Source organism: Acinonyx jubatus, chromosome C2 (genome assembly GCF_027475565.1).
Source record: "Acinonyx jubatus isolate Ajub_Pintada_27869175 chromosome C2, VMU_Ajub_asm_v1.0, whole genome shotgun sequence".
NCBI classification, from domain to species: domain Eukaryota; kingdom Metazoa; phylum Chordata; class Mammalia; order Carnivora; family Felidae; genus Acinonyx; species Acinonyx jubatus.
The window spans coordinates 108,043,865-108,071,556 of record NC_069384.1 but is presented as its reverse complement, the minus strand read 5'-3'; the positions used below and the strand labels follow the sequence as shown (position 1 = coordinate 108,071,556).

At 36.9% G+C, this 27,692-nt stretch overlaps 1 long non-coding RNA gene across 6 annotated transcripts in view; it reads left to right on the top strand.

Annotated features, from left to right (window-relative positions):
• Positions 1-27,692, top strand: part of LOC113599917 (uncharacterized) — a 91,769-nt gene that overhangs the window by 50,475 nt on the left and 13,602 nt on the right. For 4 of the 6 annotated variants that reach the window (XR_008297912.1, XR_008297914.1, XR_008297909.1 and 1 more), the window contains 3 exons: positions 1,865-5,303; positions 12,812-12,896; positions 15,687-15,772. This is a non-coding gene — a long non-coding RNA (uncharacterized LOC113599917). The remainder of the gene's footprint in view (positions 1-1,864; positions 5,304-12,811; positions 12,897-15,686; positions 15,773-27,692) is intronic. The other 2 variants (XR_008297911.1, XR_008297913.1) reach the window with 2 other exon arrangements.

Genomic DNA, 27,692 nt, shown 5'->3' with positions numbered 1-27,692 from the left:
CAGGTGCCCCTGAATAATCATATTTGGTTTTACATCCTCCAGCTTATTTTTATTTCTTTTGTTTTCTGTAATTTGCTATATAATCTATGTTTGTTTTTCTATACCCCTGTGACTGTGTCATTGATATCCTCAACAAGTGCTCTCCTTAATGCCCATCACCTATTTAGTCCATCCCCCCACCGAACACCCCTCAAACAAACTTCAGTTTATTCTCTGTACTTATGAATCTCTTATGGTTTGTTTCCCTCTCTGTTTTTATCTTATTTTTACTTCCCTTCCCCTGTGTTCATCTGTTTTGTTTCTTCAGTTCCACATATGAGTGAAGTCATATGATATTTATCTTTCTCTGACTGACTTATTTCGCTTAGCACTATACACTCTAGTTCCATCCACATTGTTGCAAATGGCAACATTTCATTCTTTTTGATTGTCGAGTAATATTCAAATGGACTTTTTAAATTATTCAGTCTATTTTTCTAAGCTTTGACATATGAAAAACTTGATTAAATATTTAATTCTTGGTTCACAATTTTATATTCAATACTTTTTAATAATATTGCTCTACTGCTTTCTTTTATCCAAAACTTCTAATGAGAAGCCCGATAAGTAAACTTACTTATTTGCCTGCATAATGAATAATATTTTTACATAACTGAAGATCACTAATTCACCAGGATAACCTTTCCCCCTTTTTCTATCTCCTTTTTCTCTCTGTCTCTGTCTCATCTCTTTCTCTTTTTCATGGGCAATGAAACTTTCTGAATTATAGGATGATGCCATTTCATTAAAGTATTTTTATTCTAATATTTCTTTGAATACTCTTTCTGTTCTCTTTTTCAGAAAATCAACTATCCACATATTGGATTCTAATATCTATTTAACAGTCCTCATTTAAAAAATTTTTCCTTGGAACTAAAAAAAAATTTTTTAACTTTTATTTATGTTTGAGAGACAGAAAGAGACAGAGCACAAGTGGGGGGGGGGCGGTTAGAGAGAGGAGACACCGCATCTGAAGCAGGCTCCAGGCTCTGAACAAGCTGTCAGCACAGAGCCCAACAGGGGGCTCAAACCCACGAACTGTGAGATCGTGACCTGAGCTGAAGTTGGACGCTCAACTGACTGAGCCACCCAGGCACCGCTTCTTTGGAATTTTTTAAATTAAGTTCTCAAGTATGTTACTGATCCTATTTCTTAGATTACTAATACGTGTTCTAGTTTAAAATTTATTCTAATATTTTGTAACAACCTTAATTTTCTACATTATTTCCTTTATTAGTACTGTTATTTTTAGTTAATACATCAGTTAATCATTTTATATCAAAAGCTTAAAAAAATTTTTTTAATGTTTATTTATTTTTGAGAGAGAGAAAGACAGAACATGAGCAGGGGAGGGGCAGAAAGAGAGGAAGATACAGAATCTGAAGTGGGCTCCAGGCTCTAACTGTTAGCACAGAGCCTGACGTGGGGCTTGAACTCACGAATCATCAGATCATGACCTGAGCCAAAGTTGGATGCTTAACCAACTGAGCCACGCAGGTGCCCCTATATCAATATTTTTAATAGCTTGTATCAAAAAATTCCACATTTTCTTTCATTTTCTTGATAATGCAAAATTGTTATTGTCTAAAGTTGTCTCTCTTCTTAGGGAATACAAGATAGATTTTAGATTGTTTGTTTGTGTTTGTTTGCTGTAGCAGTTTTTCTGTCATACTTTGAGACTTTCTGCCCTTCAACAGTAACAATGACAGTTGCCACTATTCTTATTGCTCTACTACTCTGATTACTACTGCTAAGACCATTACTAATACCACTTACCAACACCACCACCAGAAGTTCATCCTTTCTCATTATTACTCTTTTCTAGGCCCTATATCACTCAAAATACTATCAGGAAGCAAAATCCAATTCAAAAGATTGAAGAAACTTTCATGTAAGTAAACCTTACAGTGTTGTGGTTGGGATTAAAGAAACCATTAAGGGATGTTGAGGAGCCCAAAGATCCTCAATGGTGGAGAACCCTTACCACTCTGTAGGCCTCAAATGGTAAGAGTAGAAAATAGTGTTACTAGCAAGCCAAGCTGGAGGACCAAGCTGGGATAACCAGCAGAGTCATGTGCTAAACACTTTAAATATATTATGTCTTTTAATTCCCACAGTGAGATAGGTATTATTATTACATGAATTTATATAACTTTCCCAAAGACACAAAGCCAAAAAGTTGCCAATCTAAGTCTCCTAACCATCTCTGACTTCAACATCCATACTCCTACCTTCTGCAATGATCGGTTTTTTTAATCAAATCCTTATTGAGCCGCTTCTGTAGCAGGTACTGCCAGAGGTATTGGCCATAGACTAATGGACAAAAGCAACATGATCCTTCCTCTCATATAATTTTCTTACCTTTGGCGGGGTACAGATCTGCCATTCTGCTATATTCCCTAAACTAGTGTGGGAGACATCTCTCTAACCCCCTCAGACCTTCCTCTTCACAAACAACATCATGGAGGTTTGAGTGTTGTTGGCATATGTTCATTCACTTTCCTGAGAACCAAAGGAAGGGAGGTGGGACTTAGGCAGAAGAGATTTTTTTCTGCTGTTTGTCTCAAAATTTGTTGGAGCTCAATCTCCACATCCAGTAAGCCTGGCTGAAGACCCAGCTGGTACCACAACAGCACATACGGTGTTGCTGGGAAGAGGTGTTCTCCTGCTTCAGTGTGTTCACCCAGGATGAAAAGTCAACCAGAATGACATTCTGTGCTTCTGATTTTAGGTCCTTGAGTATTTGGTCATTTGTTGTCTACAGTTTGTTTCACAGTAGACCTGCTTCCAAATTGTAGCCCATCTAGTAAGAAGCTGCTTAGCCTCGAGGTTTTCCTCAATTGTGGCTGAGCTGCAGTTGAAGAATTGGCTCAAGACAAAATATTTCGGTTCTTTCCCACAGTTTATTCATGCGTATAGCCCATGCCTCTCTGACTGGTGGACATTATTGGCGGCTTTCATATTTGTTTGTTTGCTTATTTCTGCAACACCTGAATTTCACTTAATTTCTGCAACACCTTAATGACACTTGCTGCACTGTGTTGAGAAACTAGTGTTTTGTATACATTAGATTGAACTTGTGTCTTGATAATAACTGTTGGATTTGTAGTATGAGGTTAAGACCTTTCTAAAAGTCAATAGAGATCATTTTTATTGCTCTTTTTTTTAGTTCTGTTGGTTAGCTTTACTGCTACGAGGGAGTAAAACCCTTGTAAATGTGCCCTTTTCTTACAAATTCTCCAAACATGTTTTAAAAAATACATGCTTCAGAGCGAATTTGGTTGTAGCAAATAAAAGAAGATCAAGTTCCCCTAATAGGTGACTAAATGAAGAAGAAAATAAAGAAGTTAGGCAAAAGAGTTATTTTAAAGTGAGTGGGTTCAGATGTTCTGTTCTTAAATTTGAAATGAAAATAGGATGTTAAAACAGAAATCTGCATAGAGTTGCAAATATGGCCTTGCACTCAAACTCCAGCCGTGGCTTCAGTGAATAATGGGATAAACAGAGCACACTGTGGGAGGAGTAGAAACCTTGGGAGACGATTACAGAGGAGGAAAAGGAGCTGGATTCAGCAAAGGAGACAGATAACTGACGGAGGTTTGCACATGGTGCATTTCCTTTTAAGTGTTTTTTATTGGGTTTAATATCAAGAAATTCTTTATCTCTGGTTACAGATTTTTCCTTCTATCACTGATGTTTCTTCATTCTCTGCTTTGCATGTGCTTTATCTTTCCCAATTAATTTAGACACATTTCCCTTATTAAGATAACATATAAATAAGGTAGCAATTCCAACTGGATATCCTTATCAGAGCAAACCTAGGTATCGTGTGGTAAAACCTCCATCATGAAATGAATGTTAACAAATCATTTTCATAGGAAGTGTCCCTTTTATAGACAACTTCATGCTCAGTGATTAGCCCAGGAGTATGACTCCTAAATTAAAAGGCATTTTCATGCTATTTTTCATTTGATCATGAGATACCTTTCATGCTGTTAATTCTCCTTTGGTAGCAATAGTTACAGCCAAGGTCTGCCGGTCACAGATGTACTCCCCTAGTATCAAACCTCTCTATTCATTTATTCAACATGCCTTAATGAAGCCTCTATAACATCACTTGTTATGTGCTGAAAACAATTCAAAAATAATACCTGAGAGTCTCTATCTTCAAGGAGATTACTGTTAATGGATTACTAATAGTCATGAGAGTCAATTTTTTAATTGTTTTTTTTTATTAAAGGCTTTTGGTACATCTAGAACTTTGTACCAATGTAGAAATAATCATTATTTTCAAATGGAAAAATCTACCTGATTTATTCAAAAGGGAAAGGAAACATGTATTTAGGAATAAAGGAAACTGAACTCTTTTTCCAATTGAAGGTTTCTCTCAGAAGCTACTGGCTTTAATGGGATTATCGTTGAAGAATATTAGCCTTGAGTCAGTGTGCTCTTCAGTGGTTGAGAATAATTTTCAAAAATTATAATTAATGATTATTAAGTGAGTCAATAATATAGACCCTCCTTTTGTCCAGCATGAGGCTAGGTAAGAGAAAATTTTTAGAGTAATTATGACATAAATTGAGAACCGGAAATAACATATAAAATAAGTTTAAATACACTGCCTATGCAGCGATACTTGATAGTTTACAGACAACTAATTTATTTGATTATATACTATTCTGTCTTTTGAACTGGCATAAATATGGTAGAGCAGACAATCAGGACTGATATAGCAGGACAGATTAAAACATTACAGAAGACAAGGAAGGGAGAAACCATTTTGGACTGGAGTGGTAGACAATGTAGTCTTCTTTATTTACTTTATCTTTTTAAATTCTGTTTTCCCAGCCAGGGCCTTTAGATGCTTCTGTATTCATTCTGTAACTCAATTGTAGTGCAGATTTGAATGAACAATTAAGAGGGGAAAACACATTATTAAAGGCAGGTGGATAGGAAACAGAATAAAATTTCTATAAAAATCACCATCGAAAAGAATACAAAGAGAGGTGAATATGTGACATTTCTTTTACAGCCACTTCCTCATTTTTACTAGACCCACTGCCTGGATTCCTTTGTGCACTGAGTATGTTGTGGGCCAAGTCTAATTTCTCATGAATGTTGTGTTCTGATCATAACTCCTGCCAGAAATTTGGAGCAGTGTTGTTCAGATCAACCTGGACAACAATTACGTGCTCTGTGCACATGTTTAACTAAACCAGTGATCAGAAATGACACTTTGCAGCAAAACGGCAAAGTTGGAAACGGTGAGTGAACATTCCCTTGGTCTCTTTAATCCTCTTTGGGCCAAACAAAATAACTAAATACACATGCATACACAGATGAAGGGCTTTTAAATGCCTTTAAATGTTTTTGTATGTTTTTAAAATTTTTTCAAGGCAGCTTGAACAAACCATTGCATTTTAATGGCAATGGTGATAGTTACTAAAATGCCAAGGTGCCTGTGCTCATAACAGGTCTCTCCCAAGCCTCCCTTTATACTTCTCCTATCTTAACCTTACTGTGTTACATCGCAGGCCTCACATGTGCAGGTCACTGGTGAAGGTCAAAGGAGATCACCATGGGGAGATAAGAGAAAGATAAAGGGTATCTTACCATTTCTCAGTTTTTGTGTGTACAACACTTTCTACTTCTTCAGTCAAGGGGGCATATGGGTCAGAGTCTGCCCTCTTATTTGAACTTGATCCTGACATGTGATTCAGACAAGGCAGGAAATGGAGTTTATTTGAGCAGATATATGTCTTTCTTTAATGCATATACACAATACAAGCACATTTGAAACTTAAAATTAGCATATAAACTGGGCACAGTAGTCTAATGGCACTCTACTTGGAAAATGGAGCCAACATAAAATAACCAGAGAATAAATATAAGATTGTGTGGTAAGTAGCTGCTAAATTGTGAATTAAAAGCAATAAATAACCAATAACACTGCATTTATTTTCTCTCCTGTGTAAATATGTACTTTTAAAAAAAACATTTTTATTAGAATAACTATTCTACTCTCAGATTTATTACTATCTTCCAAAATGAAAACCATCCAAATTTCAACATACAGGATTCAGCTGCAACAGCTGTACTATTAAAAAAAAAATAGCAAATACAAACCTAAGATGAACATACTTGGCTAAACAGCATTTTTCTTCATTATTGGCTTTTGGTTGTTGTTATTTTGGCTAATTTGATTTGGACAATTGACATCCAACATCTCAAAATTTCTAATCCCTTCTCGGAGTCTCTGAGTGAAAATAGTAAAAGTAAGAGGTAATTTAAAATCATTAAAAGGATAAAAACAAAGAAATTCTGCAGGGGAAATAAAACTTTTTATAAACCAAGAAAAGAAGGCAAAGGCAAGAGGGTGTAGAGAAACCAGCAAGACAAATTTGAAGCAGAGGAAAGAGTAATAAAAAGTATCATGTTGTTACAAAAATAAATAAAATAAAATAAAATAAAATAAAAGGGATAAGGAAATCAAAAGGAAAGGGAGAAATTCTAGAAAAAGATATTCTCTGTGGTCTAGAAAGGATTGCACAGGAGACAGTAGATGTGGGTTTCACCTTACTCATTGCTAACTGGTTCTGTGACTTTGGGCAGGATATTGAATCTTCCTGGGTTTTACTTCCAACTCTGTAAAATCACTTTTTCTCTAAAGTATAAGATCACTTTGGTTTCTCAAAGTCCTTGAGAGAAGACATTTTTACATCTCTTTGTTTTTTCTTTTGCTATTATTTACTACCAAAAAATTAAAAGTAATTAACTTGCTACATTAGACTGACTGAATACAGCAAAGTACGAATTTAATACTGCCTGTTTTGACACATGAAAAGATTCTCAACATTACTCATGATCAGGGAAACGCAAATCAAAACTAGAATTAGATATCATCTCACACCTGTCAGAATGGCTAACATCAAAAACATAAGAAACAAAAAGTGTTGGTGAGGATGTGGAGTGAAAGGAACACTCGTGCACTGTTGGTGAGAATGCAAATTGTGCAGCTATTATGGAAAAAATGTGGAGTTTCCTCAAAAAAATTAAACATAGAAGTACCCTATGATCCAATAATCACACTACTGGGTATTTACCCAAAGAATATGAAAACACTAATACAAAAAGATATATTCACCCCTATGTTTATTCCAGCATTATTTACAATAGCCAGAGTATGGAAGCAACCCCAGTGTCCCATCGATAGATGAATGGATAAAGAACTGGTATTTACATACAATGGAATATTACTCAGCCATAGAAAAGAATGAAATCTTGCCATTTGCAACAACATGGATGGAACTGAGTGTATTATGCTAAGTGCAATAAGTCAATCAGAGAAAGACAAATACCATATGATCTCACGCATATGTGGAATTTAAGAAACAAAACAGATGAACAAGAAAAAAAGAGACAAACAAAAAAATAAGCTCAACTATAGAGAACAAACTGATTTTGTTTTGTTGGTAAGAGAAGGGAGGTGGGTGGAGGGATGAGGAAGCAGGTGAAGGGGATTAAGACTACACTTATTGTGATGAGCACTCAGTAAGGTATGGAATTGTTGAATCACTATATCGTACACCTGAAACTAATTTAACACTGTATGTTAATTATACTGGAAACTTAAAAACCTCTAAAAAAAATACTGCCTATTTTCAGAGTTAAAATAGGTAACAGTAAGGTATGTAAATGGGTCCTCATTTCTGTACGTTTCATTTCCTGTAACTATTCACAACTCCCCTGAGTGTATGTGACGCACTGATACACTAAGAATGCCCGAATGGCACAGTACCCCAGAAATACTATTTCTTTAATGTTCTCTGACTAAAATGAAAGCAAGAAAAGAGAGTGAGATGAATTTGTCTGTGGTAACTGAAGATCAAATACAGACTGAGGGCTGCACTTATGTAAGGACAAAAGAAATTATCAGGGTATTTCTATGGTTTATAAATGTACTGCTTCTACTTTGCTTTTAAGGATTTCATTTAGTGTTTCCATTTTGATTATAATTCATGACCAAAATGAGGTAATCCTTACTAGAGTGCTGGTTACATGAAAGTGTTCAATAAATACTAGCTTATTATTATTAACTTCAAAGTGTGTTTGTATTTCATAGCTTTTACTTTTCAACTAAAAAGATGAGTTAGCAAGGGCACATTCATGCATTAGTAGTAAAGGTAGAAACCATTAAAATAATAAGGAAACAGGATTAGGAAAAGCAAGGAGACGTGGGTATATAAATTACTATGAAGATGAATTTTTTGCCATGGTTTGTTCGACTTTTCACTCTGTCAATAATTAATGTCTACACACACACACACACACACACACACACACACACACTTTAGAAATTCATGTCCACAGCAGAAAGGAAGGAATAATTTTAAAGATTCATGAATTGGAGTTTAATTTATCACAAAAGGAAATCTTTTCTGAGACTCCATTCTTTGTCAGCATATGTAAAAAAAAGTATTTTATGTTTTTGTTTGGAGAGGCATTTTTCATTCCCATTATATCTGGAAGAAAATGGCAGTGCTTCTCTGTGAACAAAAGGCAGGTATCTGACAAGATCTAGCTTTAAAAACAATAACAGAAAGCATGAAGCCCCTTCAGTGTGTAGAAGGTTCTTCCATCACAAGAATGAGTTGGTGGAGTGAGCATCACAACTTGCAAGAAAATCTTGCTCTGACTGGGAAACAGGGATCATGACAGTTTAAGATGATTGAGAAAAACTAAGTGTCCTGATCTTTATTCATAAATTTTGGTCACAAAAAAATGAAGATATAAACCACTAAGGCAGGAAAATATGATTCAAAATCATTCCTTAAATTACTAGACAGAATAGCAAAAAGCCACTTCTGCCTTGAAAATGGTTCCACTCAGGATTGAACGGCTAGAGCGTCTCAGAGACAGGAGCAGTGAGAAGGCATTCAGCATTATCTCACTGGTGGGTCTAGTTTAGAGAAAGAGAGGCTATTAAATCCAACAGTACTTAAAATATTAATACATCAAACCACCAGGCAACTATAAACACATCAAGTGCTAATGCTTTGCAGTACTAAAAGCAAATACATGAATGAAAGATGACAATCAATATTAAAGAAGAATAAGGAAGCCCAAAGAGGGACTAATCGATGATTGACACAGTTGAGTATGGGTAAGAGAAAAGAGCCACATAATACTCTTCTTGATGTTTCTTTAAATATTACTATAAAGTTTACTCATCTGGTTCACAGTTGAAATTCTTGTATATGGCAGGCACTGTGTTGGGTAATCAGGAAGTGTCAAATGACTTGAAGTTTCCTATCCAAATGGAGCTCAAAGTTTTGTTGATTAAAAAAAAAAAGAACAAAACAGAAATGAGTCATTACAATACTGAGTCATGGGTGTTACATGCATCCATGGTGGGTATAGAGTGCAGTGGAAACACAGTGCAGGGAGCCCCCACACTGTGCCAGAAAGGTGGAGGAGGCATCTCAGGCAGGCGGAATCTGAGATGGGTCTTGAGAGGTGAGGACATGTTCTCTAGGTAGAGTCAAGGGAAGAGAGAGGCTATTCCACACGGAATAAACAGTGTGGACGAAATCCAGAAGAATATAAGGGCAGAGACTGTTTGGGGAAAGGTGAAGAACCTGTCAGGACAACCGCGTGCGGGGAGGCCTGAGCTCACCGGTGAGGCTGCTGGCTCAGCCAGAGTCACAGGCACAGTAAGTCTGAGGAAGTAAGTTACTCTACAATTAGACGAGCAGTGTCCAATCAATAAAGTGAGAGCAATTCCTGCACTATGTGGAATATTGACTGAGTCTAGATCCAGACCAATTTAAAAATGCGTGGAACAAGAAATTATTTTATAGCAAACACTAAGGATTAAGGAAAGTATAGATGCTTAGTCCAGACAAATCAGTCTGGCAAGAAACATGTAAAAGGGTCCAAATTAGCAATGTGCCACTTGTTTTCCTTCGCCCCAAATACTATCCAAACAGTGCATTGTATAGGTGTTATTATATCCTTCCCATCCCTCACAACATGCATGTGTACACATGTATATACACACAGAAGGGATACTGCAGGACTACTTTGGACCCATTTAGGAACATCAGAAAACTATTTAGCTAGTAAAACTTCAATGAGGTCTCTCTTGTTTCTATTTCCAAAGGAAAAACATTGCACCATACTTACAAGCTGCATGTGTTTTCTCCATCAGCAAATACATGTCATATGTCAAAATAAACTGGCCAAGAAAGTGTAAATAAATGATTCAGTACAGCCCCATTACCAGTACTGGAAAAAAACAGAATGTAAAACTCAGAGTACAACTCCTACAGACTGTGAGTCAGGAACACCATGTTTTCACATAATGGGCGGTACGTGCTGTAATGAGAAGCGGGAGGTGGAGGGAAAGCTCTAACATCAATGGGTGCCATGGTGCCCTGTGAACTCAGACTCTCCTTAACATATTGAGATGCCCTACTTTGCAGTCTGTCTCCTCCACATGGAATAATAATGCTCCTCAAAGGACAAGAACAGCTTAATATTCATTCACCTTTTTCCCTCAATACCTAATACAACTTAAGCACCAAACAAATCCATTAGGCTGAATCAACTTACAGAACCAATATGAGAGTCAAAAATTGTGATAAATAAGATCAGAAGAGCCTAGCATAACTGTTTACCATGTCTGAGCAATGACTAAACCCCTCTCAACAGGTGAGGAACTGTGGTTGTCCATGGGAAGCCCACAGAAATAAGAAGAGCAGAGAAGAGAACAGAAACTAAGCTTTGTCAGTTACCAGGGCAGGAGCCCTGCTGGGAAAGGGATCTTTGCTTCAACCATGGTAGACCAGAAAATACCATACACTCCACTGACCAAGTTTCTAGGCATGCGTCACATTATATTCTGAATATATCTTTGTGACACTTTCAGTTATTATTTTAGCACAGCATCTCTGATTTTATTAGGTCATGGGAGTTGTCAGCAAATAACACTGTGCCTGGCACATAGTGGATATCACAAAAATTATCGAATAAATATATTTGAATTTTTCCTCTCAAACTGGCTATTAGTAACTGTAGGCTACCATGGACTGTAGCTGGAACTGGCCGCCTGTCATTCTTGGCTGAGCTCAAGCCAGGGCAATAAAACTACTATCAACGATGTTCACAACAGCCACTGCCAACATTCTGATAGTGCCAGACCCTGTTCCATGTTTTTCATGCGCATTAACTCATTTAGTCCTCACTAATGATCCCATGGATAACTATTATTATGATCCTAACTTTGTAGAAGCTGAAACTGAGGCATAGAAAGATAGGAATAAGGGAAATGTGAAGGCAAAGTCTTATTAAGGAAGACCTGGCTGTTAATTACCAAGTCACAAGGATTATGATACATTATTACTTAGAAGTCACCCATATATGAGGGGTGACCAAGAGTGAAGGGTGAGTTAGTGTGCTAGATGCAGGAGCTGGTAATTGTCCTGGACTGCAGTGAGAAAAATCAGAAACAAGGCTGGGTTTTTCTGGGGTCAGATCTGATGTCATAAAGATGACAATAGCAATTTAGAAAAGTCACAATTCTATGTATTGAAGTCAGGCTTCACTACCCCAATTTGATGGAGGAAGAAAAATTACCAATATCTTGTCAAGTTGACAGCTCCTCAATTCTGGGGTTTGGCATCACAGCTTAGGGAGTGCTAGAATGCATCTACAACTTGCAGGGACAGGACTATGGTAAGCAAGGACTGACTGACACAAAGTAGATTTAATCTTTTTCAAGTCATTCATTTAATGTCCTTTGGAGTGTTTGAGAGCTCTTGGTTACTTGGGCTCAGACATTTATACAGTGAAATTTTTAATGCAACATTGAAATTCAAGTGGCGTATGAGATTACCCAATTCAGTTCAAATATCTACCTTCTACCATGAATACCTGCTCAAGTCAACGAATTCTCTTTATATCCAGAAAAGAGCAAGACTGATTAAGCACTACAGTTTTGTTGATCTAATAAGTAACACATCTAATAAATAAGTGAAGTTTTTGGCAGGGTCAGGGGACTCCTCCATCCTGCTAATTAACCAAAATTTAACTTTCTAAGAAGATGCTACAAGGGAAGGGGAAGATGAGTCTTTAACCTAAATTACTTGAAGCCCATGCATTTTCTGAAGCTTTAAGCAATGGTTTCTATGCATGTGTTTGGGTTTTTTTTTTAATGGAAAGAATATCCTTAGCTTTTGTTTCATTGAGGAAGTCAGGACACTAGAAAAGATTAAGTGGTACAGGTATAAAGGCAATAAGTTAGAATTAAGAAAATTTCCATAATTCAATCTACTGAACTTTCTACACTGAACTAAAGGGATACCAAAAGTCCTTTTCACCAGAGAGGGGTTAACTGGTCATTACTATTCATGCTCTTTCCGTAGAAAATACACATTTGTATCCTAATGGAATGTATCATAATAACCGATGTAAACCTGGCCCTGACATCAGATCCTGAAGTTCAAATCCCAGACCCACTTCTTGCTGGCTGTATAAACTGGAAGAAGTTACCTAACATCTCTCTTGCTCAGTTCTCATCAGTGAAATGATTGTAACAATACACCTACCTCCTACTGCTGTTGAGAGGATTAAATTGCATTGTTTACAAAGCCCTTATCAAAGCACCTGGCATTTAAGAAATGTAATCTATGTGGTTATGATTATATAGTTGTGATGAAATGTTCCATTAAAAAAAATAATTTCCCCTAATTTATAAGGTTTTTTTTTCCAGACATCCATGATGGACCAGCTGCCAGTCTTGAAGAATCTGGTCTCCATCTGCATTTAGTGCGTTATCCTTTGGATTATTTTGTTAGGTACCAAGGAATCCATTGGTTTATAGCTGCTTTTGTTTTCCAGTGATGACATTGTGCCAGGTTTTTGCAAGTTTCCTCAAATATGAGTTGTAACTTAATATTAAGCAAAGCTTGAAACTCTTGGCATCTACACTTCCTTATACTTGGCAAAATAGAACTTACTGTTCTTAAGACAAAAGGCGCAGAGTTCTTTTGAGTTTTTACAAAACAATGTGTATACATGAGGAATTGTTGGTAATCCAAAAGCATAGAATTAAAATTCCCATAAAATATGTATTTTTTTTTTTAGCTCCTTTGCTTTTGATTTTAGCTCAGGTCATGTTCCCAGGGTTGTGGGATCAAGCCCCCTCGTCGGTCTTTGCAGTGAGCATGGAACGTGCTTAAGATTCTCTCTCTCTCTCTCTCTCTCTCTCTCTCTCTCTCTGCCCTCTCTCCCCTGCTCATGCTTTCTATCTCTAAAATAAAAATTTATTAATTAATAGAATATATATCCACCCCTCTAACTTCGCTGTCATGATATAATCTAAGCCCTTTTTATCTTCCCTGCTTTTTCTACTTCTGTATGCTGTTGAAGTCCTCATCTGACTTTTACAGCTGCATTTACCTTTACAACATCACATCGTAGACTATTGTTTAATAAATACCAGCCAATCTCTTTCTAAGCCAATCTCTTCTCACATTCTGGACTGAGCACACCACTCCACTTCTGTTCTCAACGTTATAGAAAATGTTCCCGCTGTATTGCAGCCATGTGGCTTGAATGAGAACCATCATGCTCTAATGGATTTTACCCTCCCCAGTACCTGAAGTCATGTTTTACTTGTGTTTTCTACACTTTGCATTTGAAAGAGTGTTTGTTACATAGCCTAAACTCCAAGTTAGAATAAAAACATCCAGTTTAAAGTTCAGCTCAAGGCTATCTCATCCAGAAGGTGTCCCTGAGTCTCCTATAGATGAGTAATCTGCTCAGGTGTAATAGTTTATTTACATGTCTCTTGTAGCACTCTCCAATTTCTAAGTTCTATAATAATATTAGTATGTGTACATAACTTCCTCCCCTGCTAAGCTCTTTGGTGAGTGTACAATAAACACCTGATAAATGTTTATTGAACAAGTGAATGACTAGATGCTTGAGGACAAAATCTTTGCAAAGGATTCTCTAAGCCTTCTTGCTTTTCATCCAGATGTTTGGCATCATAGAGACACTTCTGAAAAGGAAATAAATTGGTAATAAATGTTGTTTTCTCTCAGCTTCCATTCAAGTCATTAAGAACCAGTCATATCGTCACAATGTTCTAACTTCATGTTTGCGCTTCTTCAACTTTCACAGCCAAACACCTGCAGTTAACCAACCACACATTCCAGAGTATTTTTAACATGACTCCAATTGGTCTGGGAGGTTAACCACCTCTGAGTGTCCAGCTGAAAACCAAACTAAACATCAGTATTTTCAAAGACTTCTTTAATAACATGTGAAAGCCAGAGATTTATCTTCTCTCATTAAGCAGCTCACTGGCCGGAGTACGCGGACCGCCTCTTGTCCACTGGAATCACAACATGGACACCTCTATTGTGAATACACTAAAAGGGTCAGGAAGTCCTAGAAGTTTCTATTTTCAAATGCTGTACATTAAGGTGTTAGAACTACTATTTTGCCAGACACCCAGACTGAAAGAAAATGTAACTAATTCTTAGCTATCACAGTTTCTCTCTCAGACCCTCCTTCCATTTCAGTCAATAGACTTCAAGTGAAAAATGCTACTAAACTTTCCCTTTAGAGCAGCAGTAATACCAGCTACACCACTACCTATCACTTTTAAACTAGGCTGTCTGGCTTTCAAGATCCAGGTCAAATTGTTCTGCACTAAAGGTATCAAAAATATTTCCTCTAATAACTCTATGTTTTAGGACACTCTAAGCTAGTTTTACACTCTGCAAGATTACCTCCATAAGATCAATAATACATGGCCAAATTTTTATCCTATATAACTAACACTATTTTATAATGTAGTTTGGTTTTTGTTTTATTTTGGGTTTTTGTTTGTTTGGTTGTTTGGTTGGTTGGTTTTGGGGGTTTTGTTGTTGTTGTTGTTGTTTTTGTTTTTTGGTGAGTAGACAGGATAATATTTCATTTCAGATTTTGGATATCTTGAGAAAACAATGGTAAAAGATTCATTATTTATATTGTACATAGTGAATTGCTGAAATCATTTTATATTTAGTGGGATTATAAATGACCACATAGTAAAAAGAAAAAAATTATTTTGATCTAGGAAAAAAAAATATATATATATACATTTCTGTACTGAGCAAAACTCAAAATCACATAACATTGCTTATAAGAGGTTTACATATAAGCATAGCCAATCTCAAAATCTAACTTCAAATGTATTAAATATCTACTCTCTGCATAACATCTCATTGGGTTTTAAGCAGCATCATATGGTTGACTTTTGTTTTCTTAGAGGCTAGATGCGTATTTGGAGGGGTTGTGTAGAAATAATCAACAATTAGTTCTTCAATGAGTACAGTATCTTCAATGAGTACCTTTAGACATATTTCCTTGTGCTGCCCTTAAAACTAGAAGGTAAATACACTATATGAAAACATTCTACATGACTGGATCTAGCTATTATTCCTTGACTTGTTTCTAAGGCTATGCATACTTAAGGTTGTTGTTTATGAGCCTTGAGAGTCCCCATCCCCTAATCTGTGGCCTACCCGCCTGAAATGAGATTAAAATTCTCACCATCATTATTATTCTTTTGATTTATGTTATTTTTTTCACAGTGTGGGTAAATTTGCAAACTGGAGAAAATGGGGATATACCAGAAACTTAGAATGGATTTATAGGAGATTTTCAAACTACCTGCATGGTAAGTTTCTCTCTAACCTTCCACTCAAAAAAAAAAAATTGCATTACAGGTTGCTCTTACCCTGTATTTTTGGGTGTTTTTGTAATATACAAGTTTTCATTTTTTCCCCTCTAATTTTGGTACTGTATGTAAGGCAAAGATCTTCCTCCTGTAGGTGAGGGATTCAGGCTAACTCGATCCCTTCTAATCAAACAACAAGGTTATTTTGCCTAGAAATCTTTTAAAATTCTCCCTGGGAACCAACACAGCATGATATGGGTTGAATTTCCTGAGGACTTGGCTCTCTCCAGGTACTTTTGATAATCCCCATACAAAGCATTGTGCTGCTCCAGACTGATATTAGCCAGGCACATGAAAGCCACCAGCCACTGTAACCCAGGCAAAAACAAGCCAAAAATTGGTAGTCAGACTGTTGCTACAATTCAGATTCATGGCACTTAATTCAACATGCATTTATCAAAAAAATGTATGATATTCAAGACACTGAACATGACCTCAAGGAGTTTCACACATTGAGATAAAGTAGAAACTCACAGGAACTTAGATGCCATGTTTTTTTAGTTTTTGCCTGTAGGGGAAAGAAGCTGGGAAAAGATATTTGGTTATACTTAATTTTGGCTTTGAGATATGGGATCTAGGTCTTCCTAGCCTTGAAAAGAAATATAAATGACCAGGAAGAGGAAGGAGAAGAAGGAGAAGGAGAGGAATTTTTGAGGTTATCAAGTGTAATAAACTTGAATGATTACTATTTATTACTACTCTTCCTTAACAATTAAGACCCAGTGTCTTTTTCTACCTGTAAGACTTTGCCAGATCAGAGAACTAACATGTATTTGGTAGCTAATTCATGTCAAGCACTATACTAGGGATAAGGCATACATCTCTTTGCTTAGAGCAGTGGTAAGACGGACCTTGGCATTCCAAAATGTTGATAGGAAAAGTAGGATACATTTTAATTTCTTTAGGAATTAATTAAATAACCTCTAACTGTGTGTGAAACAAATTCCCAGAACATTAAACACACTCATCTTCAAACCTAAATGTTAATAGATGCATTCGGAATTGTCAGCTGCTTGGAACTCACTCCATTATCAGTGCTAGGCACAGCCATGTTGGAGGTGAGGCAAAAGAAAAACTATGTGTGCATCTCTATATTTATCAAAATATCCTCTCATAGTTTAAACCAAGTGGAAAGAGTTCATAAATGTTCTACAGTGAAAACAGTGTTCACACACCATTGTCAGTCCTCATAAACCACCTGGCAGACACCATGAGGGCCACCTTGGCTAAAAACTATGGGCTGGTTAGAAATAACTGTTCCAGTTATGCAAAAATATAGGATGGAAAAACAAATAAATAATAGCCCATCTTTATTTCTAATTTTAATTTTTTTCATCATGGATTTTTGTGTTAATTTTTGTTTATTTTCAAAATATTATTTTAATTATTGAGTTTTTTTCATGCCCCCTTAAATTTTGCTCCAAGGCAAGTGACATTTATCCCAGCCCATCCCTGTCCATTATTGTAACTTATCTAAGATTGATTTAAGTTTCAAAGTTTCTTTCCTGTCCACCTTGTTCATTGAACCAAGACTCCAGTACCTTTTTTTGGTGATTAAAAAGTCAGACAATGGCTGGGAAAGGAATTTTAAAAATGAAGATCAATAATGCAAAACAAAACAACAAAAGAGCAATGTACTAATATTTGAGAGTTAACAGTATTTGCCTAGCACTTTTTCACTTGTGGCATTGAGAATGGTTTAATCTTACTTTGATCAACATTTAAGAATTTGCTATTTAGTGGGTTATAACTCTTTCATATTTTCAGAGATACTTTTTGAACCATTATACTGGTCAAAGCACAGCTGTGTGTATTATATCCCTAGTGTAGATTTAAGGGAACTAAAATTTTTAAAAGAAAAAATTTTGAACTTTTAAAAATTAGAAGAGTAATAGTTTTTCTGTGACTTTTTGTCACTGTACATGCAGAGCTGACAAGAAATGCAAGGACCCTGGTTAACCTCACCTCTAGATTATTGGAGTGACTAACTGAACACATTTTACTCAACTAAGTGGCTTGAATCCATTATGCAGGAATATAGTGAAGGTTTGCTTTTCAGTGAATGTTTCTTAAAACAAACAAACAAACAAAAGAATGCTGATTATTTACATACATAATCAGCTCAAAGACAGAAAAACGTATTTCTTCAGTGCCTTTTTTCTAAATCTCACAGAGAAGGAACTATCCATAATAAACCAGAGGAATGAATTCCTCCAAGTCTTTTAGAGAACAGAGCAAACATTTGAGGTTGCAAAAAAGTAAGACCTCTGTACACCTGCATGCCAGTAAATGTGCCTAGAAAACTCATTATTGCATTCATTTCCTAACCAAAAATAAAGTCCTAGAATCATAATTTGGGTCTGCTTTGTTAGACACTACTAAAGTATTCTAACACTGTTTATGATAAAGAGTACTAAGACTTTTTAAAAATCCAGAGTCTGTGTTTCCCTTGAGTTTCTAAATTTCCTTTTTTATTTGAAATACCATTGCATTTATACACTACCTCTTGCCATTCTTCATTAAGAGGCAAATTAATGCCTTTATTTTGTCCCAGATATGTGGCATGTTGTACACAGTTGACTCTGTCCTTCAATGAGTAATGAATTTTGATCTTCTATATTTAGCCTTCCCCATTCTCCCCCTTTCGTCTAGAAAGAATGGATTCCCACTTTCCACCTTAACACACTTAGTGAATTGCTTTTAATTTGGAACCTCCAAGAAAACGTTTCAGAAATGTCTTTATAACTTTTGTTCTCTGATGAACTCATCACTGTTGTCAGAGTCAGACCTTATTTGAATCCCAGGTCCAACACAGACAAGCCGAGTGACCCTCATGTAGGCAAATTACATTACCCTCTGACCTCCTTTCTTATCAGCTTCTTGTGGATAGTAGTGCCTACCTCAAAGCAGAACTGTAGGGATTAAAGCAATAACATATCTAAAGTGCCTACTACTGATTACTAGCAATTTCAAACAGTTCAGCTCAACAGATGCTGCCTTCCATCCTCCTGGGAAGAGGCTAGTCAGGCAGGGACTTATAGGGCAATGGACTTCCCTGAGAGGAAATGCAATGTATCTCATGCAAAGTCCATAGAAAACAAGGTGGATCATAAGTGTAAGACACTAACCTCTGTCCTCATCTAAGGTGGTTGATTTTTTTGCTTTTGTTAGTTTTGGTACAAAAATCAGTCAAAAGCTGGCTCTGCCCTAGCTTTACAGAACTTTCCCAGTGGGATATAGTAAAAGGATTTTCTTTCCATTTCTTTGGTCATTTTCCAATTTCCTAAGGGTCATATTTGCTGAAGTACACAGTAATTTTTTTTCTTTCCCCTACTAGGAAAGCCTAAGATGAAATCTTAATTTCTTTTTTTTTAACGTTTATTTATTTTTGAGGCAGAGAGAGACAGAGCATGAACGGGGGAGGGTCAGAGAGAGAGGGAGACACAGAATCTGAAACAGGATCCAGGCTCTGAGCAGTCAGCACAGAGCCCTACGCGGGGCTTGAACTCAGGGACCGCGAGATCATGACCTGAGCCGAAGTCGGACGCTTAACGACTGAGCCACCCAGGCGCCCCGAAATCTTAATTTCTTAAACACTGGGTGTTTTGTTAAATTCCCATCACAAGTTTTCGTGACCTGTGATAAGAAAAGACTTTTAGAGAAGACCACAGAGACCTTAGGACACTGCTGCTTACAGATACTACTGTTTCTGGATGGCATTGAATAAAAACTGCTAAATTGTTAACTTCAAACATTGCCTTGGTTTCTACATCAAATAACAAAGATTTCTGAAAAAGTTTTATTTTTTATTCCAACTTCTAGACAGACTTTTTTGCTTTCTTCAACAAAAGCTAACCTTCTTTTCCTTTACTTATTCCCAGTGGGACAAACCCTCATTCTGTTCCTAAAACCCATCAATTCCTTGCCTTGGGGCAAAGCGCCCTTTGATGTGAATGGGAGCTTGAATGTGGCCCAAAATGTGGGGACAAGACACAGGGATGAGATGGTAAACCAGACCTTGACATTTAATATTCATAACCTCAGATTTACTTCCCATGATATTCAAGTAGGAGGAATGAAAATATACCCACATTTCAGCAAAAACCCTTGTTATCCTTTCTAGCTTTATCATTAATTTATTTGGAAGGGTAGTTGAGAGGGAAGACTGCAGAAACATAAACTGGAGTTACAAGTCCAATCCTGTTCTCCTCTAAACATGTAGCATTTCCCACATGTTTTGTTTTCATGAATTTTTCAACCCATCACCAGGTTTAGCCACTGTGTAGATCATATTCTTGCCAAGCCAAAACATTATTGTGACACTCTAAAAATCAGCTTTTCTGAATTAAAGCAAAATCTGTTCAATTAGTGAAACTAATAAGTTGCATCAACTATTTATAAGTTTATTTTCAGAAGTGGGGAGGGGCAAAGAAAGAGGGAGAATCTCAAGTAGGTTCCATGCTGTCAGCTCAGAGCCCCATGTGGGGCTCCAACTCAAGAACCTTGAGATCATGACCTGAGCTGAATTCAAGAGTCAGACGTTTAACTGACTGAGCAGGTACTCCTAGTTACATCAATTCTTGTAAATATCCTTTAATCACAGATAATCTTGGTTAAATCCCTATTCTTCTTGTAGTTAAGACTCAAGAGTGAGGGCACCTGGGTGGCTCAGTCAGCTAAGCATTCACCTTCGGCTCAAGTCTTGATCTCACAGTTTGTGACTGTGAGCCCCCTGTTGGGCTGTGTGCTGACAGCCTGTTCAGAGCCAGGAGTCTGCTTTGGATTCTGTGTCTCCCTCTTTCTCTCTGCCCCTCCCCCCATTCATGCTCTGGCTCTGTCTCTCTCTGTCTCTCTCTCAAAAATAAACATCAAAAATTTTTTTTAAAAAAGACTCAAGAGTGATAATTATTAATCATTTAATTATCAAAGATTTGTGCCCACATTGGCTATATTTTATTTCAGCTTTAAATGGGAAAAATTGAGGGGAATTATTGTGATTCTTCTTCAACATGTCAAAATAAAAATTTTTCTGCCACCATCTAGAGACAATTTCTAGCTAGCCAAAATGATAATAATGGATACTTCTAGATTAGTATGGATGATTTTCCCTTTCTCTCTTTATACCTTTTTTTCTCTTTGTTTTCCAAATTTTCTACAAGGAGCATGTCCTGTTTTAGTAATAAGTACAAAATATTTTGATCAAATGAGGTATAAGCTAACTTTCTCCGAGGACAAAGTTTCCCACTGTCTTGTGGAGAAGATGTGCTTTGAATAAGATGCTGGATGAATGTCACTTGGCAGAGAAGAGGAGAAGAGCAATGCTCGGAGAGTAATGACAGATAAGGATTATCGCACAGAAAGTATCATCTGGTGGCAAGCCTTGAAGCACATTTGAAGGTTCTTAGAATTTATGGATGTTTGTATTCACTGTAATTTTCCTAGCATGAATTGTTCAAAAGCAAACATATTTTATAATGATGATTCCTATAGCAATGGTTGCACAAACTAGATACTTTGCTATATTCTCTTTGATTGATTTGATTGATTACTGCTTTGTCCATTCATTGGTTTTCCAACTTTTTTGTTCATAGCCCACAGAAGGAAATATATTCTAAAGGACAACTCAACACACACATGCACACATATACATTCACATCATTACCGAGATCTATTTCAATACCTGTACCTGTATCAGGACTCCCCATATCTATATAAAATTGTTCTGCTGCAACACCTATCCTTGCAACACTCCTGTTCTATCTTGTTCTGTTTCATTCTATTCCATTCTGCTTAAAAGTAAATACTGGCCATGTCCTACTAAGTTATTTCTATGATGTACTTGTGACTTAAAAAACACGAGTTTAGTACATTCTTAGGTGACAAAGTCCCCCTGCCTGAAAGCAGAAGTCTAGCAAATACATTATTGTAGCAGTCCTGGTTTGACTTTAAATGCCAGGGCCATGGCTATATAAAAGACAAAATAAAAGAATCCTCAGGACTTATTTAGGGACATTTTAATGGAGGCAAGAAAGAGAGAGCTAAGGTAACTCTAGTGTTATGTCCCTAAAGGATCTGAAGCCAGTCACTCTTTGGATAGTGTTGGAAACACCAGATTAGTGTTTTAAGGGTATGATGCCTTTAACTTTTTGCTTCAGACAGAAATTGTTCGGCAATTTTTCATTCATTTTAAAATGATCAAACTTCTTAATTTGCCTGTTTTCCCGTTTTACTTTTTACGACTTTTATGTCTCCTCCCTCCATTCATTTATAATGAGGACACAGGAAGCTATTCTGATTTCTACTTCCTTCTCCAGTGAATTTTAACACACGCATGGTATTCTGCAAGGACACATGTGCCAGACATGTTGGAAAACAAACTGGTTTACTGAGATAATACTTCTTGAAAAGTTGTATGTGTGAAGTTCTCTCCTCCTTGTTCTCCAGCTCTCTGTGGCAATGGAAAGGCATATTCTCTACTTAAAAGATGGAAGGGTTTGACCTAAGAGTTTAGTTCAAATCCTAGCTCCTGACACTCAGTAGTCATATAATCTTGGAGAAGGACATAGCTTCTTGATCAGTCAGAATGTTTTCAGTGGCAAGTGACACAATCCCACATCAACCTGGATAGAGCAAAAAGGGAAACTGTTGGCCTCCAGGACTGAGTCAGTAGCTTGTAAATACTGATTCCAGGAATCTACAGCTCTCTCCACCAGTCCTCTGTTGGCTTTATTCTCAGTCTCACAGTAACTCTCTTCGAGGTAGAAAAACAGAATGTGCCTAACAACTCCAAACTCACATTCTTCAGCTTAACAACTCCAAGGTGAAAAGAATTGCTTCCCTATTTGTTCCAGAAAAAAATGCCCTGAGGCTAATGCTGATTGATTCTAATTTACCTGAATTGGGTCACACGCTGATCTCTGAACCAGTTGCTGTAGCAAAAGAGTATGCACTGCCCTCATTTGCAGAGCCTGGAACAAGAATCCACCCATAATAGCTGGGGGAAAAGCCCACCATCTAAACTATAGGGATGGAGAATAAGAGTTCTCCAAAGGGAAATTAAAACATACTTATAAATAAAAGAGGTCGACTTTATCTCTTCAAGCCTAGTTCTCTTATATCTAAAATGTGGATGATAGTGCATAAGTTTAGGGTGAGGATTAGAAATTGCAAGCAGGTAAGACCAAGGCAAAAGAGTAGGAACTCAATGACAGAGCAAATGACAAAAGATCAAGTAAATGAGATAAAATAACAATAGGTGAATGTGGGTAAAAGGGTAACACTGGTGTTCCTTTTACTATATCTATTATACTTTTTAAAATTTGAAATTATTTCAATATAAAAAGTTTTTTTAAAGAGTAGTTTCTCAGAAGTTATTGTTAATATTTCTCCCAAGCCTAGCTCATCAATATTCATGGTTATGAAATCTTTATAAGAGATTTTGCTTTTAGTCCTCCAAAGTGTGTTAGAATCTTACACTATTAACAAAATCAACTTAACACAGATGTTGGGTGCTAAACTATTTAAACAAACAGTATTTTAAGATTCACTGAAGCTAGGTGAAGCTAGAGATACTGTCACATTCATAATTTGTTATCAATCATCATAAGTAATATAAAGTACCAATCTGGAGAAATTGTTTATCACCAGAGAACCCAGAGTCCCTTGGAAAAATGTTTTCATTCCAAAAGTGAAGCCTTTGGGGGTGCCTGGGTGGGTCAGTGGGTTGAGCATCCAACTTTGGCTCAGGTCATGATCTCACAGTTTGTGGGTTTGAGCCTTGTGTCCGTCTCTGTGCTGACAGCTCAGAACCTGGATCTTGCTTCAGATTCTGTGTCTCCCTCTTTCTCTGCCCCTCCCCCACTCATACTCTGGTTCTCTCTCTCTCAAAAATAAAATAAACGTTAAAAAAAATTTTTTTTAAGTGAGGCTTTTGGTAGTAAGTGGAGAAACCTAATCAGCCACACAAGCAATAGGAGAGTAAGATAACAATAAGGATCTAGAGGGACATTCTAAGGGTAAAAGAGCAGGGGTCAGCCATTCTTTCTCAAGACAGAAGGGCAAGGAAAAGAAAATGTCTAGGGACCACCAGAAATTACTTAGAGATTTTTTTAAAATCTTATCTTTAAATTTACAAGGAAAAAAAATTTCTATGAGTCATAAAAAAATGAACGTAATACTATATGGAATCTTGATTTGCCTAGGGAGTCAAAAGAATTCATGATGTGTCACATAATCAGATGCAGTTTGTGCTACGTGATGTGAACTGGTTTGAAATCCCCTTTATGACTAAGGAATAAGTGACTGAATTTCCAGAACATGGAAGAGGCAAGCTGTACAGATCTTGAAACCATTGATTCACAGCCTGTGTCGAAGAGTCCATTTTTCTCATAAAGCCAAACTGCAGTTATGGGCCTTGGAATATGCGGCTACATTTACAGTGAGATTTGAGCAATCTGTAGAAAAGTGGGATTCAGGACGCAATGTCTGTTATTCCTAAAACTTACTATCCTAAAATATGTGTCTGTTCACTTTCTACACGATTGATCTCACTAAGGGTGAGAGGGAAATGTGGAAATGGGCATAAAGAACAGGAGAAAAAAAACCCAAAACAACAAAAAGAAAACAGAGTAAGCACCAGAGTTCAACTTGACCTATTTTCAATTTTTTTCCCCCACTGGGCCAATCTGACTGAAAGTTAAAGTTTATGAAGGAAAATAAGGACTTCTATGTCTGTGTAAGTATATAGACCAGAAAAGATCATTTTACTTAGATTGGCCTAGCTCCCATTTGATAAGTGGGAAAACAGAAGCTTAAAGATGTTGAGAAATGTAGCTATTGTAGTGCCCCAAAGAATGAGGACTCTGAGGTTAGAGAATTCCCTTTTCTGAATTACAAGGAAAAAGAGAGGATTTACTTAGAAAAACTACATAATTCAGCACAGATGCACAGATAAAAAGCAAACTAATCCTTAGATGAACATTAAGGCAAATGAGTTAATTATTTAAGAATTCTGTGGCTTACCCATTCTTAGTCTGCCTAATTTAGTACTACATATCAGCAATGGGTTTATGAGTAATTATTTTCAGATTCCTTCTGAATGAAGACTGCAGAAAATTGAGAGGGGTCAGGTAGCAGAAGAGAGTTAATCCTTCTGGAGAAAACCTAAAGTATGCATTTCCCTTTTAAGTTCCAGAACCTAGATATAAAAGGTTTTTGTGTATTGCCGTGCATAGTGTGTATTTGTAGGGTTTTGGTTGTCTGCGTTTGTTCCTCTTGATTTAGTGACACATTCTCATCCTTTCCAATGAAGTCCCACTTTGTTGATGTGTGTGCTGGGATCATCTATGCAAGCGACTGTGGTCAAGTGGTAGGCCCATGACACAAGCTAAGCCAATTGGGTTCCCTTTTGAAGGACTTTAAATCGTGAGTCCAAATGCAAACACCTAAAATCTGTGGAGGTATTTAATTTTAGGATGAAAGAGACCACCCACCTTTTCCTGCCACCTGGACACCTCTTTCCTGTATTTCCTTGAGTTTCCACCTTCCCTTTTGTTCAATAGAGGTATCCAATATCATTTTAGTTCACGTATTTTCTATTTAAATCTCAGCCCTCAGGTTATACAGCTTACTGGGTGTGCTATTTCTCAAGACCTAGCACATTGTCTGGCACTGAAGTGATCTTCAATAAATATTTTTTTGAATGACCGCTGTGATTAAGGTCCATGTTGACTACCACTGAAGCTTATAGAATGATCACCTGGTGTTGGGATAGGCATAGGAAAGGAAGAACATGATTGAATAAGTCATCTTTTTACCTCCCATAGTGCCTTATGCAGAGAAGGTGCTCAATAAATATTTGAATTAAAAACATGAAATCCTATAAAAAATGTATTTCAGTGAAACCCAAACTGATATAATTTCGCTAGCCCTTTTTTATAACCTAAGGTTTGTCATACTGTACTAAATAAGCCAACATAGACAGGAAAAAATGAGAGCCTGCCAAAGTTGGGAACTTTCATGTCCCCTTTCACTTTTGCCATCGAGTAATTTTACCATCCTCTGAGAGCAACAGAGCGGGGTCTTTTCTCATCCAGGCCTAAGGAATAATAAACAGCCCTGCCTTTCTTTAAGTGCCAGAGCCAGAAACAGGAAAAGCTGGAGAAAATTCTCAGGAGGAAATGCTAATTTGACCTCTCTCCACAAAATGTTGACACTTGACAGCTCTGTTTTTTCAGAGTCTGACACCAAGGTGTTATCAGGGTAAAGGAGGTCTTTTTAAGTTATAAACAGGGCTTGGAGTTCTTTGAAGAGAGCCAACATGAGCTCTGGGAACTGGAAATGTTTACCAGGTCTATTTAAGATTTGAAGACCTGTGACAATGTATTTTTTGCCCATAACCTTCTTAGTCTTTGCTTCTGGGCCTAAAATAACATTTTTTCTTTTTTTTTTTTACTGCCAAAGGTAAGCATTGGAAAAACTGGGTATTTATGGATAATATATCAAGAAAGTCTTAAGGGTAGAATATTGCCAACAATCTGCCACTTTAGGATAGTGCAAATAGATTAAACTAATGTCCCAAACCCAAGCAACAACCGTCGGGCAGAATCCTGCACATTGTAAGCATCAACAACTAGAATACCAAGGTGCCCAAAGGAAGCTTTCAACAATTTGGGACACACTTGAGTGAGAATAAAGTCAGTTCCAAGGTTTTGTCATTTGGGACAAGTGACATGATAGTTCATGTCAATCCAAATGGATGAACAAGATTCACAAAATATGAGTTTGAGTAGCTTACCAGCTGGAAAAATCATTTGATCCCTGAGTTTTGATTTCTTTATCTATAAAAAGATAACAATAATTTTTGTAGGGTTCCTGTGAAGATTAAATTGAATAAATTTTTTGCCTACTGTAAGGCACTGTATAGGAGATGATGTTGATGATGATAAAAAGCAGTAAAGAAAAAGATGTTCACAAATAGGGCAAATGATTCAAACCACGCCAAAGTCTCTAGAGAATTCTGCCATCTTTGCTGAGAATCTTCGTTGTATTTTTCTCTGCCAAAATTGGAGGTTTTCTGCTCCTGTTCTGTTTTTCTTTGAACAACAGTTCTCATAACTTCTAGGTGATGGCTTGAAGTTCAAGCACAGAAATGAGAGTCGTGGATGAAAGAACTTTGAGAGTGCTATGGTTTCACATCACAATTGGGGTGGTCCCAGGAAAACAGCCCTCTGAACATGACAGTCTCTACTCCTAGTAGGAAAGGGAGAAACTGAAGTCAGGCTCTGGGCTCCTGGTAAAATTGTAGCCAGCAATGGCTTTGCAGCTTCTTAACTGTCTTCTGACTCTACTTATTTGGGTCTGTTCCAGAATATTCAGGTGCCATCTTAGAGCCTCATCTCAGCAAATGTGAGGACAAGTCCGATGAGTTTATTATTGAGCAGCTGTTGTAGGGGTAGGTCAAGGAAGTTTAACCCTCTTTTCTAGGTCCAGCAACAGAAATCTAGCCCCTCTCACTCTTGAAGGAAATATTTTGCAGCCTTAGAAATTGCATAACCCCCACCTGTCCCAGAAGCTGCCAATGATCACTCTCAGGACTTTTGCTATGGCTTCTGATGGCCTTTTCTTCAAATTTTTCTTCCTTGGTCCTTCAAGGTTTCTCTCTCTTTGTCCCCTTACATCTGCTGCTAGGTCTGTGAAAATACACAACCCGTAGTGTGCTGATTTTTTAGCAGACCCAGTAGCCTCATAAAAAAAAAAAGAAAGAAAGAAAAAGAAAAAGAAAGAAGGAATCAGAAAACGATTCATATGTAAAATAAAGAACTCTTGTAATTTTTCCATTTGCTCTGCTTAATTACTAAAA